The following is a 17,706-nucleotide window of genomic DNA, read 5'->3' as shown; positions in this document are numbered from 1 at the left end:
AAAAATTCAGAGTGAAGTGGAAAAATAATCGTAACAAGAAAATAAAGTTTCTATGATCTGATCGTAGAGATGAATATTTGAGCTACGAGTTTGGCCTTCATTTTAAACAATGTGGAATAGTTTCACAGCTCACGCCACATGGAACACCACAGCATAATGGTGTGTCCGAATGTCATAACCGCACTTTATTGGATATGGTGCGATCTATGATGTATCTTACCGATTTACCACTATCATTTCGGGGTTATGCCTTAGAGATAGTTGTATTCACTTTAAATAGGGCACCATCAAAATACGTTGAGATGACACCTTATGAACTGTGGTTTGGCAAGAAACCAAAGTTGTCATTTCTAAAAGTTTGGGGCTGTGATGCTTGTGTGAAAAAGTTTCAACCTAATAAGCTCGAACCTAAATCGAAGAAGTGCGTCTTCATAGAATACCCAAAGGAAACTGTTGGGTACACCTTCTATCACCAATCCGAAGGCAAGATATTCGTTGCTAAAATGGATCCTTTCTAGAGAAGGAGTTTCTCTTGAAAGAAGTGAGTGGGAGGAAAGTAGAACTTGATGAGGTAATTGTACCTTCTCCCAAATTGAAAGTTGTTCATCACAGAAATCAGTTCCAGTGATTGCTACACCGATTAACGAGGAAGCTAATGATGATGATCATGAAACTTCAAATCAAGTTACTACAGAACCTCGTAGGTCTTCCAGAGTATGGTCCGCACCAGTGTGGTACGGTAATCCTATTCTGGAAGTCATGTTAGTAGACCATGATAAACCTACGAACTATGAGGAAGCGATGATGAGCCCAGATTCCGCGAAATGGTTTGAGGCCATGAAATCTGGGATGGGATCCATGTATGAGAACAAAGTATGGACTTTGATTGACTTGCACGATGATCGGTGAGTCATTAAGAATAAATGGATCTTCAAGAGGAAGACATACGCTAATAGTAGTGTTACTATCTACAAAGCTCGACTTGTCGCAAAAAGTTTTTAGACAAGTTCAAGGTGTTAAATACAATGAGATTTTCTCACTTGTATCGATGCTTAAAGTCTGTCCGAATCATGTTAGCAATTGCCACATTTTATGAAATCTGGCAAATGGATGTCAAAACTGCATTCCTTAATGATTTATTAAAGAAGAGTTTTATATTATGCAACTAGAAGGTTTTGTTAATCCCAAAGGTGCTAACAAATTGTGCAAGCTCCAGCCATCCATCTATGGACTGGTGCAAGCATCTCGGTGAAGGAAATATGCCCTAGAGGCAATAATAAAGTTATTATTTATTTCCTCATATCATGATAAACGTTTATTATTCATGCTAGAATTGTATTAACCGGAAACATACTACATGTGTGAATACATAGACAAACATAATGTCACTAGTGTGCCTCTACTTGACTAGCTCATTAATCAAAGATGGTTATGTTTCCTAACCATAGACATGTGTTGTCATTTGATTAACGAGATCACATCATTAGGAGAATGATGTGATTGACTTGACCCATTCCGTTAGCCTAGCACTTGATCATTTAGTATGTTGCTATTGCTTTCTTCATGACTTATACAAAGTTCCTACAACTATGAGATTATGCAACTCCCGTTTACCGGAGGAACACTTTGTGTGCTACCAAACGTCACAACATAACTGGGTGATTATAAAGGAGCTCTACAGGTGTCTCCAAAGGTACATGTTGAGTTGGCGTATTTCGAGATTAGGTTTTGTCGCTCCGATTGTCAGAGAGGTATCTCTGGGCCCACTCGGTAATGCACATCACTTTAAGCCTTGCAAGCATTGCAACTACATAGTTAGTTGCGGGATGATGTATTATGGAATGAGTAAAGAGACTTGGCGGTAACAAGATTGAACTAGGTATTGAGATACCGACGAGTGAATCTCGGGCAAGTAACATACCGATGACAAAGGGAACAACGTATGTTGTTATGCGGTTTGACCGATAAAGATCTTCGTAGAATATGTAGGAGACAATATGAGCATCTAGGTTCTGCTATTGGTTATTGACTGGAAACAGTTCTAGGTCATGTCTACATAGTTCTCAAACCCGGAGGGTCCGCACGCTTAACGTTACGATGACAGTTTTATTATGAGTTTATAAATTTTGATGTACTGAAGGTTGTTCGGAGTCCCGGATGTGATCACGGACATGACAAGGAGTCTCGAAATGGTTGATACATAAAGATTGATATATTGGACGACTATAATCGGACACCGGAAGTGTTCCGGGTGATTTCGGAGAAAACCGGAGTGCTGGAGGGGTTACCGGAACCCCTCGGGGAAGTATTGGGCCTTAGTGGGCCTGAGGGAAGAGAGAGGGCAGCAGCCCCGGAGGTGGCGTGCCCCCTCCCATGGGGAGTCCGAATTGGACAAGGGGAGGGGGGCGGCCCCTCTTTCCCTCTCCCTCTCCCTCTCTTTCCTTCCCCCTTCCTCATTCCTAGTTGGACTAGGAAAGAGGAGTCCTACTCCCACTAGGAGGAGGACTCCCCCCTCCTTGGCGCGCCCCCTAGGGCCGGCCGGCCTCCCCCCTTGCTCCTTTATATACGGGGGCAGGGGGGCACCTCTAGAGACACAAGTTGATCTTCGTGATCGTTCCTTAGCCATGTGCGGTGCCCCCCTCCACCATATTCCACCTCGGTCATATTGTAGTAGTGCTTAGGCGAAGCCCTGCGTCGGTAAAACATCATCATTGTCACCATGTCGTCGTGCTGACGGAACTCATCCCTGACACCCTGCTGGATTGGAATCCGGGGATCGTCATCGAGCTGAACGTGTGCTGAACTCGGAGGTGCCGTACGTTCGGTACTTGGATCGGTCGGATCGTGAAGACGTACGACTACATCAACCGCATTGTCATAATGCTTCCGCTTTTGGTCTACGAGGGTATGTGGACAACACTCTCCCCTCTCGTTGCTATGCATCACCATGATACTTGCGTGTGCGTAGGAATTTTTTTGAAATTACTACGTTCCACAACAGTGGCATCCGAGCCTAGGTTATATGCGTTGATGTTATATGCACGAGTATAGCACAAGTGAGTTGTGGGCGATACAAGTCATACTGCTTACCAGCATGTCATACTTTGGTTCGGCGGTATTGTTGGATGAAGCGGCCCGGACCGACATTACGCGTACGCTTACGCGAGACTGGTTTTACCGCCATGCTTTGCACACAGGTGACTAGCGGGTGTCTGTTTCTCCAACTTTACTTGAACCGAGTGTGGCTACACCCGGTCCTTGCGAAGGTTAAAACAGCACTAACTTGACGAACTATCGTTGTGGTTTTGATGCGTAGGTAAGAAACGTTCTTGCTCAGCCCGTAGCAGCCACGTAAAATTTGCAACAACAAAGTAGAGGACGTCTAATTTGTTTTTGCAGTGCATGTTGTGATGTGATATGGTCAAGACGTGATGCTATATTTTATTGTATGAGATGATCATGTTTTGTAACCGAAGTTATCGGCAACTGGCAGGAGCCATATGGTTGTCGCTTTATTGTATGAAATGCAAACGCCCTGTATTTGCTTTACTTTATCACTAAGCGGTAGCGATAGTCGTAGAAGCAATAGATGGCGTAACGACAATGATGCTACGATGGAGATCAAGGTGTCACGCCGGTGACGATGGTGATTACGGCGATGCTTTGGAGATGGACATCACAAGCACAAGATGATGATGGCCATATCATATCACTTATATTGATTGCATGTGATGTTTATCCTTTATGCATCTTATCTTGCTTTGATTGACGGTAGCATTTTAAGATGATCTCTCACTAAATTATCAAGAAGTGTTCTCCCTGAGTATGCACCATTGCGAAAGTTCTTCGTGCTGAGACACCACATGATGATCGGGTGTGATAGGCTCTATGTTCAAATACAACGGGTGAAAAATAGTTGCACACGCGGAATACTCAGGTTAAACTTGACGAGCCTAGCATATACAGATATGGCCTCGGAACACGGTGACCGAAAGGTCGAACGTGAATCATATAGTAGATATGATCAACATAGTGATGTTCACCATTGAAACTACCCCATCTCACGTGATGATCGGACATGGTTTAGTTGATTTGGATCACGTGATCACTTAGATGACTAGAGAGATGTCTGTCTAAGTGGGAGTTCTTAAGTAATATGATTAATTGAACTTAAATTTATCATGAACTTAGTACCTGATAGTATTTTGCTTGTCTATGTTTGATGTAGATAGATGGCTCGTGCTGTTGTTCCGTTGAATTTTAATGCGTTCCTTGAGAAAGCTAAGTTGAAAGATGATGGTAGCAATTACATGGACTGGGTCCGTAACCTGAGGATTATCGTCATTGCTGCACAGAAGAATTACATCCTGGAAGCACCGCTGGGTGCCAGGCCTGCTGCAGATGCAACTGACGACGTTAAGAACGTCTGGTAGAGCAAAGCTGATGACTACTCGATAGTTCAGTGTGCCATGCTTTACGGCTTGGAACCGGGTCTTCAACGACGTTTTGAACGTCATGGAGCATATGAGATGTTCCAGGAGTTGAAGTTAATATTTCAAGCAAATGCCCGGATTGAGAGATATGAAGTCTCCAATAAGTTCTACAGCTGTAAGATGGAGGAGAATAGTTCTGTCAGTGAACACATACTCAAAATGTCTGGGTATAATAATCACTTGATTCAACTGGGAGTTAATCTTCCTGATGATAGTGTCATTGACAGAATTCTTCAATCACTGCCACCAAGCTACAAGAGCTTCGTGATGAACTATAATATGCAAGGGATGGACAAGACTATTCCCGAGCTCTTCGCAATGCTAAAGGCTGCGGAGGTAGAAATCAAGAAGGAGCATCAAGTGTTGATGGTCAATAAGACCACCAGTTTCAAGAAAAAGGGCAAAGGGAAGAAGAAGGGGAACTTCAAGAAGAACAGCAAACAAGTTGCTGCTCAAGAGAAGAAACCCAAGTCTGGACCTAAGCCTGAGACTGAGTGCTTCTACTGCAAGCAGACTGGACACTGGAAGCGGAACTGCCCCAAGTATTTGGCGGATAAGAAGGATGGCAAAGTGAACAAAGGTATATGTGATATACATGTTATTGATGTGTACCTTACTAATGCTCGCAGTAGCACCTGGGTATTTGATACTGGTTCTGTTGCTAATATTTGCAACTCGAAACAGGGACTACGGATTAAGCGAAGATTGGCTAAGGACGAGGTGACGATGCGCGTGGGAAATGGTTCCAAAGTCGATGTGATCGCGGTCGGCACGCTACCTCTACATCTACCATCGGGATTAGTATTAGACCTAAATAATTGTTATTTGGTGCCAGCGTTGAGCATGAACATTATATCTGGATCTTGTTTGATGCGAGACGGTTATTCATTTAAATCAGAGAATAATGGTTGTTCTATTTATATGAGTAATATCTTTTATGGTCATGCACCCTTGAAGAGTGGTCTATTTTTATTAAATCTCGATAGTAGTGATACACATATTCATAATGTTGAAGCCAAAAGATGCAGAGTTGATAATGATAGTGCAACTTATTTGTGGCACTGCCGTTTAGGTCATATCGGTGTAAAGCGCATGAAGAAACTCCATACTGATGGACTTTTGGAATCACTTGATTATGAATCACTTGGTACTTGCGAACCGTGCCTCATGGGCAAGATGACTAAAACGCCGTTCTCCGGAACTATGGAGCGAGCAACTGATTTGTTGGAAATCATACATACTGATGTATGTGGTCCAATGAATATTGAGGCTCGCGGCGGGTATCGTTATTTTCTCACCTTCACAGATGATTTGAGCAGATATGGGTATATCTACTTGATGAAACACAAGTCTGAAACATTTGAAAAGTTCAAAGAATTTCAGAGTGAAGTGGAAAATCATCGTAACAAGAAAATAAAATTTCTACGATCTGATCGTGGAGGAGAATATTTGAGTTACGAGTTTGGTTTACATTTGAAACAATGCGGAATAGTTTCGCAACTCACGCCACCCGGAACACCACAATGTAATGGTGCGTCCGAACGTCGTAATCGTACTTTACTGGATATGGTGCGATCTATGATGTCTCTTACTGATTTACCGCTATCATTTTGGGGTTATGCTTTAGAGACGGCCGCATTCACGTTAAATAGGGCACCATCAAAATCCGTTGAGATGACGCCTTATGAACTGTGGTTTGGCAAGAAACCAAAGTTGTCGTTTCTTAAAGTTTGGGGATGCGATGCTTATGTGAAGAAACTTCAACCAGATAAGCTCGAACCCAAATCGGAGAAATGTGTCTTCATAGGATACCCAAAAGAGACTATTGGGTACACCTTCTATCACAGATCTGAGGGCAAGATTTTCGTTGCTAAATTCGGATCCTTTCTAGAGAAGGAGTTTCTCTCGAAAGAAGTGAGTGGGAGGAAAGTAGAACTTGATGAGGTAACTGTACCTGCTCCCTTATTGGAAAGTAGTTCATCACAAGAACCGGTTCCTGTGACAACTATACCAATTAGTGAGGAAGCTAATGATACTGATCATGATACTTCAGATCAAGTTTCTACTGAACCTCGTAGGTCTAGCAGAGTAAGATCCGCACCAGAGTGGTACGGTAATCCTATTCTGGAAGTCATGTTACTTGACCATGGCGAACCTACGAACTATGAGGAAACGATGATGAGCCCAGATTCCGCAAAATGGCTTGAAGCCATGAAATCTGAGATAGGATCCATGTATGAGAACAAAGTATGGACTTTGATTGACTTGCCCGATGATCGACAAGCCATTGAGAATAAATGGATCTTCAAGAAGAAGACTGACACTGATGGTAATGTAACTGTCTACAAAGCTAGACTTGTTGCAAAAGGTTTTCGACAAGTTCAAGGGGTTGACTATGATGAGACTTTCTCACCCGTAGCGATGCTTAAGTCTGTCCGAATCATGTTAGCAATTGCTGCATTTTATGATTATGAAATTTGGCAAATGGATGTCAAAACTGCATTCCTGAATGGATTTCTGGAAGAAGAGTTGTATATGATGCAACCGGAAGGTTTTGTCGATCCAAAAGGTGCTAACAAAGTGTGCAAGCTCCAGCGATCCATTTATGGACTGGTGCAAGCATCTCGGAGTTGGAATAAACGCTTTGATAGTGTGATCAAAGCATATGGTTTTATACAGACTTTTGGAGAAGCCTGTATTTACAAGAAAGTGAGTGGGAGCTCTGTAGCATTTCTGATATTATATGTAGATGACATATTGTTAATTGGAAATGATATAGAATTTCTGGTAGCATAAAGGGATACTTGAATAAAAGTTTTTCAATGAAAGACCTCGGTGAAGTTGCTTACATATTGGGCATCAAGATCTATAGAGATAGATCAAGACGCTTAATTGGACTTTCACAAAGCACATACTTTGATAAAGTTTTAAAAAAGTTCAAAATGGATCACGCAAAGAAAGGGTTCTTGCCTGTATTACATGGTGTGAAGTTGAGTCAGACTCAATGCCCAACCACCGCAGAAGATAGAGAGAAAATGAAAGGTGTTCCCTATGCTTCAGCCATAGGCTCTATCATGTATGCAATGCTGTGTACCAGACCTGACGTATGCTTAGCAATAAGCTTGGCAGGTAGGTACCAAAGTAATCCAGGAGTGGATCACTGGACAGCGGTCAAGAACATCCTGAAATACCTGAAAAGGACTAAGGATATGTTTCTCGTTTATGGAGGTGACAAAGAGCTAGTCATAAATGGTTACGTCGATGCAAGCTTTGACACCAATCCGGACGATTCTAAATCGCAAACCGGATACGTGTTTTTATTAAACGGTGGAGCTGTAAGTTGGTGCAGTTCTAAACAAAGCGTCGTGGCAGGATCTACATGCGAAGCGGAGTACATAGCTGCTTCGGAAGCAGCAAATGAAGGAGTCTGGATGAAGGAGTTCATTTCCGATCTAGGTGTCATACCTAGTGCATCGGGACCAATGAAGATCTTCTGTGACAATACTGGTGCAATTGCCTTGGCAAAGGAATCCAGATTTCACAAGAGGACCAAGCACATCAAGAGACGCTTCAATTCCATCCGGGATCAAGTCCAGGTGGGAGACATAGAGATTTGCAAGATACATACGGATCTGAATGTTGCAGACCCGTTGACTAAGCCTCTTCCACGAGCAAAACATGATCAGCACCAAGACTCCATGGGTGTTAGAATCATTACTGTGTAATCTAGATTATTGACTCTAGTGCAAGTGGGAGACTGAAGGAAATATGCCCTAGAGGCAATAATAAAGTTATTATTTATTTCCTCATATCATGATAAATGTTTATTATTCATGCTAGAATTGTATTAACCGGAAACATAATACATGTGTGAATACATAGACAAACATAATGTCACTAGTGTGCCTCTACTTGACTAGCTCATTAATCAAAGATGGTTATGTTTCCTAACCATAGACATGTGTTGTCATTTGATTAACGAGATCACATCATTAGGAGAATGATGTGATTGACTTGACCCATTCCGTTAGCCTAGCACTTGATCATTTAGTATGTTGCTATTGCTTTCTTCATGACTTATACAAAGTTCCTACAACTATGAGATTATGCAACTCCCGTTTACTGGAGGAACACTTTGTGTGCTACCAAACGTCACAACATAACTGGGTGATTATAAAGGAGCTCTACAGGTGTCTCAAAAGGTACATGTCGAGTTGGCGTATTTCGAGATTAGGTTTTGTCACTCTGATTGTCAGAGAGGTATCTCTGGGCCCACTCGGTAATGCACATCACTATAAGCCTTGCAAGCATTGCAACTAATTAGTTAGTTGCGGGATGATGTATTACGGAATGAGTAAAGAGACTTGCCGGGAACGAGATTGGACTAGGCAAGTAACATACCAATGACAAAGGGAACAACATATGTTGTTATGCGGTTTGACCGATAAAGATCTTCGTAGAATATGTAGGAGCCAATATGAGCATCCAGGTTCCGCTATTGGTTATTGACCGGAAACATTTCTAGGTCATGTCTACATAGTTCTCGAACCCGTAGGGTCCGCACGCTTGACGTTACGATGACATTTTTATTATGAGTTTATAAGTTTTGATGTACCGAAGGTTGTTCGGAGGCACGGATGTGATCACGGACATGACGAGGAGTCTCGAAATAGTCGAAACATAAAGATTGATATATTGGACGACTATATTCGGACACCGGAAGTGTTCCGGGTGATTTCGGAGAAAACCGGAGTGTCGGAGGGGTTACCGGAACCCCCCGGGGAAGTATTGGGCCTTAGTGGGCCTGAGGGGAGAGAGAGGGCAGCAGCCCAGGAGGTGGCACCCCCCCTCCCATGGGGAGTCTGAATTGGACAAGGGGAGGGGGGCGAAGCCCCTCTTTCCCTCTCCCTCTCCCTCTCTTTCCTTCCCCCTTCCTCCTTCCTAGTTGGACTAGGAAAGGGGAGTCCTACTCCCACTAGGAGGAGGACTCCCCCCTCCTTGGCGCGTCCCCTAGGGCCGGCCGGCCTCCCCCTTGCTCCTTTATATACGGGGGTAGGGGGGCACCTCTAGAGACACAAGTTGATCTTCGTGATCGTTCCTTAGCCGTGTGCGGTGCCCCCTCCACCATATTCCACCTCGGTCATATCGTAGCGGTGCTTAGGCGAAGCCCTGCGTCGGTAAAACATCATCATCGTCACCACGCCATCATGCTGACGGAACTCATCCCCGACACCCTGCTGGATCGGAGTCCTGGGATCGTCATCGAGCTGAACGTGTGCTAAACTCGGAGGTGCCGTACGTTCGGTACTTGGATCGGTCGGATCGTGAAGACATACGACTACATCAACCGCGTTGTCATAACGCTTCCGCTTTCGGTCTACGAGGGTACATGGACAACACTCTCCCCTCTCGTTGCTATGCATCACCATGATCCTTGCGTGTGCGTAGGATTTTTTTTGAAATTACTACGTTCCCCAACACTCGGAGTAGGAATATACGCTTTGATAAGTTGATCAAAGCATATAGTTTTATACGGACTTGCAGTGAAGCCTGTATTTATAATAAAGTGAGTGGGAGCATATTGTTGATCAGAAATGATGTAAAAAAATTCTGGAAAACATAAAGAAGTATTTGAAAGGAGTTCTTTAAAAGAAAGACCTTGGTAAAGCTACTTACATATTGAGCATCAAGATCTATTGAGATAGATCAAGACGCTTGATAAGATTTTGAATGAGTACATACCTTGACAAGATTTTGAAGTAGTTCAAAATGGAACAGTCAAAGAAAGAGTTCTTGCCTGTGTTGCAAAGGTATGAAATTGAGTAAGACTCAAATCCCGACCACGGCAGAAAATAGAAAGAGAATGAAAGTCATTCCCTATGCATCAGTCATAGGTTCTATAAAAGTGTGTCATGCTATGGACCAGACCTATTGTATACTCTGCCCTGGTTTGGCAAGGGAGTACAATAGTGATCTAGGAGTAGATCACTGGACATTGGTCAAAATTATCCTTAGTGCAATAAGGATATGTTTCTCGATTATGGAGGTGACAAAAGGTTCGTCGTAAAGGGTTACGTCGATACAAGTTTTGGCACTGATCTAGATGACTCTAAGTCTCAATCTGGATACATATTGAAAGTGGGAGCAATTAGCTAGAGTAGCTCCATGCAGAGCATTGTAGACATAGAATATTTGCAAAATACATACGGCTCTGAATATGACAGACCCGCTGACTAAACTTCTCTCACGAGCAAAACATGATCATACCTTATTACTCTTTGGGTGTTAATCACATAGCGATGTGAACTAGATTATTGACTCTAGTAAACCCTTTGGGTGTTGGTCACATGACAATGTGAACTATGGGTGTTAATCACATACAGATGTGAATATTGGTGTTGAATCACATGATTATGTGAACTAGATTATTGACTCTAGTGCAAGTGGGAGACTGAAGGAAATAATGCCCTAGAGGCAATAATAAAGTTATTATTTATTTCCTTATTTCATGATAAATGTTTATTATTCATGCTAGCATTTTATTAACCGGAAACATGATACATGTGTGAATACATAGACAAACTGAGTGTCACTAGTATGCCTCTACTTGACTAGCTCATTAATCAAAGATGGTTATGTTTCCTAGCCATGGACAAAGAGTTGTCATTTGATTAACGGGATCACATCATTAGGAGAATGATGTGATTGACTTGACCCATTCCATTAGCTTAGCACTTGATCGTTTAGTATGTTGCTACTACTTTCTTCATGACTTATACATGTTCCTGTGACTATGAGATTATGCAACTCCTGACTATGAGATTATGCAACTCCCGTTTACTGGAGGAACACTTTGTGTGCTACCAAACGTCACAACATAACTGAGTGATTATAAAGGTGCTCTACAAGTGTCTCCGAAGGTACTTGTTGGGTTGGCGTATTTCGAGATTAGGATTTGTCACTCCGATTGTTGGAGAGGTATCTCTGGGCCCTCTCGGTAATGCACATCACTATAAGCCTTGCAAGCAATGTGACTAATGAGTTAGTTACGAGATGATACATTACGGAACGAGTAAAGAAACTTGCCGGTAATGAGATTGAACTAGGTATTGAGATACCGACGATCGAACCTCGGACAAGTAACATACCGATGACAAAGGGAACAACGTATGTTGTTATGCGGTTTGACCAATAAAGATCTTCGTAGAATATGTAGGAGCCAATATGAGCATCCAGGTTCCGCTATTGGTTATTGACCAGAAATGTGTCTCGGTCATGTCTACATAGTTCTCGAACCCGTAGGGTCCGTACGCTTAAGGTTTCGATGACAGTTATATTATGAGTTTATGAGTTTTGATATACCGAAGGAGTTCGGAGTCCCGGATGAGAACGGGGACATGACGAGGAGTCTCGAAATGGTCGAGACGTAAAGATCGATATATTGGACGACTATATTCGGACTTCTAAAAGGTTCCGAGTGATTCGGATATTTTTCGGAGTACCGGAGAGTTATGGGAATTCGCCGGGGAGTATATGGGCCTTATTGGGTCATACGGGAATAGAGGAGAGGGGCCAAAAGGAAGGAGGCCTGCACCCCCCCCCCCTCTGGTCCGAATTGGACAAGGGGTGCAGCCCCCTTTTCCTTCTCCCTCTCCCCCTCTTTCCTTCTCTCCTACTCCAACAAGGAAAGGAGGAGTCCTACTCCCGGTGGGAGTAAGACTCCCCCCTTGGCGCGCCCTCCTCTTGGCCGGCCGCCTCCCCCCTTGATCCTTTATATACAGGGGCAGGGTGGCACCCCATAGACACAACAATTGATCGTTTGATCTTTTAGCCGTGTGCAATGCCCCCTCCACCATAGTCCACCTCGATAATACTGTAGCGGTGTTTAGGCGAAGCCCTGCGTCGGTAGAACATCATCATCGCCACCAATGTCGTCATGCTGACGAAACTCTCCCTCAACACTCGGCTAGATCGAAGTACGAGGGACGTCATCGAGCTGAACTTGTGCTGAACTCGGAGGTGCCGTGTGTTTGGTACTTGATCGGTCGGATCGTGAAGACGTACGACTACATCAACCGTGTTATGCTAACGCTTCCGCTTTCGGTCTACGAGGGTACGTGGACAACACTCTCCCCTCTTGTTGCTATGCATCACCATGATCTTGCGTGTGCGTAGGAAAATTTTGAAATTACTATGTTCCCCAACAGGAATTAGGGCGGCAAGAGTGGAATAAAACACCAGGAAAAAGGCCGAGCCTTCCACCCTTTACCAAGTATATAGATGCATTAATTAAATAAGAGATATTGTGATATCCCATGATATCCATGTCCCAACATGGAACAACCAGCACTGCACCTACAACTAGCAACGCTATAAGAAGGGTTGAGCAAGCGGTAACATAGCCAGACAACGGTTTGCTAGGAAGGTGGAAAATGTTAGAGACTTATCACGGTAATTTGGGAGGCTTGATAAACAAGTGGTAGGTAGCGTGATATATAGATAGCATCGAGACAACTAGCAAAGCAAAGATAGTAGTGGTATCCAGGGTAATGATCATCTTGCCTGAAATCCCGTTAGGAAGAAGACCGAATCCATGAAGTAGACGAACCAACATAGTCGAACGAATCCTCACAAGCGCAACGTAACCAAAACTATCGAGAAGAAGCACAACCAGAAAGAAGCAAACAACATGGTAAAGCAACAAGCATAAACATGGCATGATGCACTGTAACATCCCAATTTTCAATTTGGATGTTATACATAGATCATTCATATGCATCCATGATTTATTGCATTTTGGATTTATTTGGTTCTGATCCAAGAAATCTTAAGCAACTCAAGGACCCAAGGAGAGAGTTGGAGGTTTCATATAAATTTCATTTTTGAATTTATTCACATTTGAAAAGTGGATCAATTTGATTTCAACAAATTATTTCCAATTATTTCAAATAAATAAAAATAAAGAGAGAAGATAAACGGACTTCTTCAAAACAGAGGAGAAATGTTGGAAAAAAAATTTGGAAGTCAAATTATTTTATTTGCAATTTTATTCGGTTGCATTTTATTAAATTAGGGGAAAAGATGCATTTCTAAAAGTTGCATTTAGTCCAGAAAAATGTTCACATTGTCCCAAATATTAGGAGGGGATGGTGAAAATTGTTTCTAGAATTTTTAGGAATTTATTTTTATTTTATTTAGATTTTTTCCTTTGTGGCTGTTGTTTAAAAAAAAAGTTCGTCGGCTGGGCAGGTCCAGCTCCCTCGCCGCGCCAACCGCCATCGCCGCCGTGTCCAGGCCGGACTCCGGCTAGAGTCCGGGTCGGAGCCACCTCGCGCCGCCCCGTGCCCCAAGTTGCGCCCCGTCCCCTCTTATAAACCGCCGCACCCCGCCGCCTCTCCACCCGTCCCGAGCCGCGCCGCTGCCCTCGTACATCGCCGCCTGCCGTCGCTCGCGCCGCCGTCGCCTGCTGCAGTTGCTGGCGCCGCCGCCGACCAGTGCGCCGTTGCCGGAGCCGCCGTCCAGCCGCGCCGAGCCACGCCGCCGACCGCCCCGGCCTCGGCGTTGACCTCGTCCGCCGCCGTCGGCCGAAGACCGGTAAAACCGATCGGTCTTTTCGATTTTTTTGTTTAGTTAGTTAGATCGGTGTACTTTATTGGTTAGACTAAATAGCGAATATTCACCCGTTTAGATCTGTTAACGAACAAATTCATTCGTTAGTCTCTATTAGCGGACGTTCATCCGATATATTTTTCTTTTTCTGTTTATTTTTTTGGCTAGGGACCTATCCGCGAATAGTTTTATCGCAGATTAGCCCCTGATTTTCAAACTAGCGTAACTTTTAGCTTGTTTATCCAAATTAGATGAAACCAATGCCTAAATCTTGAGAACAATCCCCTCTATCCAGTAAACCAACTTGAACAGGATTTTGATAATTTAAAATTCGAGTTTAGTTCAGATTAGTATTTGATCTGGTTTTGCTTGTATCTTGAGTTCCGTAGCTCCGTTTGAGTTGATTCTTTTTGCAAATCGTAGCAAATCACATGTACCTACTGTTAAGATCTAATCCACATAAAAATAATGTTGTTAGAATTTTTTTTATATTTAGTTTAGTTATTTGCTTGCTTCGAATTTTATTTGGATCTTTTCTCATTTTCTCTTTGCATCGTTTGCTTGATTGCTTATGTATGCTATTGTTTGTCTACACTAGATTTTCCGGACTGTGAAGTTGGTTACTATGAATCACTAGAGTTTTCCAATCATCAGCAAGGCAAGTTACACTTTGATCATACTCTTCTATACCCAGTTTTTACTATGCATTAGTTTTGCCCCTCAAATACTTGCATGAGTAGGATTGGGACCATGTGTTTTGGTTGTAGTACTTGAGGTAGGAACCTATTACCTTTGATCACCCTGGGAATATACGTTATGCTCTTATATTGCTTAGCCATGCTTGTAGACAAGGATTGGATCATGATGTACATGGAAGTTGAGAGAGATAATAATTTTGGATAACATTAAGGTGGCAACTTTAATACACATCTGGGTGGATTGGTTGGGGCACCTGGAGAAACCAGTGCTTGCCCATTGGGAAATCCCGGAGTACCCGTGTGATTTTTCCTCGGTTTGCCACCCAGGCTCAAAGGGATCATATGATATTTCATTCCTAGAAACTTCTGTGTGAAGCCACAAGCCATTATGGGCTCTAGCATAGTTGTGTAAGTTGTGTGAGCTCTTGAAGAGGTGGACTAGCAGATGTAGGGGAAAGTAGGTGTACCGGTCTACCTAGAGTAGAGAGTTAATGCTTCAGAAAGACTATGCAGTCGAGTCTTGTGGGGAAAACAGCGTAAACCTCTGCAAAGTGTACAAACTAATCATGGTTAGCCATGTCCCCGGTTATGGACGTCTTGAGTATCTAGAAGTGGATAGTATTGTTGATTTCATCACTCTTTAATAAATTAATTGGGTTTAATGATGATACTTGATTAATGTTGGGATTTGAGTTGGAGGAACCTTCTCAAATATTGGTATAACTTTGTAGTAAATGAAATTTATTCCTTTATTATAGGGGAAAATTAGCTTTATGCAAAACATTAAACTTAGAGCCTCCACCAGCCAAATATGCATGTAGATATAGTTTCTTGCATTCATTTGCTCTATAGTGTAACTCTGCTAGCATATTCCATGTGCTGACGTACATGGCTGCAACGTCTCATGTTGCAGACTTTACCGACGAAGAATAAGGTGTCGTTGGAGTTGATGGACTCATTTACCTTCGGAGCTTCTACAATTATTTATTTTAGATGGCCTTTAGCCATATTATTTGTGTAACAGATACTCTTTATGAGAACCTCGATGTAATAATTGTGTGATTGAACTCTGTTATAATTCCTCGAGTACTGTATGTGTCAGCATACCGATCCAGGGATAACACTTAAGCACAGAGACTTCGATCCATTGGGATCGTGGTCGCTACAAGATGGTATCAGAGCACACGCTGACTGTAGGACGCGACCGCTAGGAAAAGCCACATGATACTCTTCTCTGCTCATTTCTAATTCTCCTCTATTTCTAGTCTATAGATGGCGGACCCCAGGAACAAGTTCACTCAGCCGGATGACGACACTCCTTTCGGACGACACTTGAAGGAAGTCATGAAGTACCTGAACATCAGACTACCAAGCTTCACTGGAGCCTTCACTACAACTTTATTGGAAGAGGAGCATTGGAGAATCAAAGTTCGTGTACCTGGGAGGACGTTTGCGCCAACAACGGAGCCCATTGATTTTACCTTGGATGCACCAAGTTGGAACTTGGGAAAGAGCATGGCAGCCCACATCACTTTTGGACGCATATGTGAGGTGTATCACAAGGAGCTTGAAGACACTGTCTATCAGATATGTGGACGCCGAGACGAGGAATGGGAGATGATTCGTACCAGGAAGGATGGATCAATTGTGGCATACATTCAGGAGATGGATCAGCACATTCCTTGATATGAGAACCAGATGTGTGCTATCATGAGGAAGACCAAGAACCTGATGAAGAGGAATATCAAGCTAGAAGAGGAACTCAAGTCAACACGCGATGGATTGAAGAAGAAATTGTTGTGCTATTGGAGAAGCATGAAGATCTGAAGAAGAAGCTAGGAATACCAGTGGTGAACCAGAAACAAGAGCTTGAAGTGGAAATTTGGAAGTCATCGACGCTGCTGGAGCCCCTAGAACCACCCCTCTCCGTCATCTTCTTCTTCTCCGGCGAGTCCCCACCGCAGCCGCCACTTGGGAGGTTGATTTCGAGCCGCTTTGGTCACCGCTCGTCAAGCCATGGGTACAGGCAAGTGCGCCTCGACCCCCTCTTGCTTTCCCTCCCTCTCAAACCAGCCAAGAACCCCTCCTCGCGGGTGTGAGCTCCAGCGAAGCGCCGCCTCTGATCTATTTCTCTCCCCCTCTCTCCACACCCGACAGGTGGGGCCCGTTGCAAGCCTCTCCACTTGCGCCCAAAGCGGTACGAGTGGAGGCATATTCTGAAAATATGAGTTCGACGTCACCCCCCTGGAATTCTGTTATTTGATTTTTAATTCAAATATTTTACGGAAACTTTAAACAACCATAACTTTTAAACCTTCAGTCCAAATGAATTGATTCTTTTTGCATTGTGTTCATATTGAAGAGATTTAGCATCACACCAAAAATGAGATTTTTCTCTACTGTCTAGATTTTCTGGTGAATTTCAGAAGGATTCTTGATATTTCTTTTTGCTATTTTTTAAATATTTTCAGAGGGAGAAACTTGTCTTGAAGAGAACCGGGAGGAGTGTGAGCCTCCTCTGCACTAAGGCAAGCCACACCAACATTTTCATGGCGTCACTCCAATATTTGTGACTTCTCCAACTATAATATGAGTTATTTCATGCATTTAAATATTTAAATAATATTGCTCATGCTAGTTGTTTTTCATAATTGAAATGGTTAGTTTACAGTAAGGTTTGCATGCATGGGCTAATGTGAGGCAGTAGAAGTAGTTTTGTTTGTGTGGAGATGATTTGCTTATGATCGGTAATATTTTGCATATAGAGTTTTTGAGTTTAATATGATAATAGCATGATTAAATGATGTATGTTAAAAACCAGTAAGCTAAAACCAGTAAAGTTTAAATGATGACTAGTGCAAGTAGAAAACTTGATGATATTGATCTGTTTACTTGAAATGATATGT

This window comes from Triticum aestivum, chromosome 6B, assembly GCF_018294505.1.
Source record: "Triticum aestivum cultivar Chinese Spring chromosome 6B, IWGSC CS RefSeq v2.1, whole genome shotgun sequence".
Classification (NCBI taxonomy): domain Eukaryota; kingdom Viridiplantae; phylum Streptophyta; class Magnoliopsida; order Poales; family Poaceae; genus Triticum; species Triticum aestivum.
Note: the sequence above shows the minus strand (reverse complement) of the source record.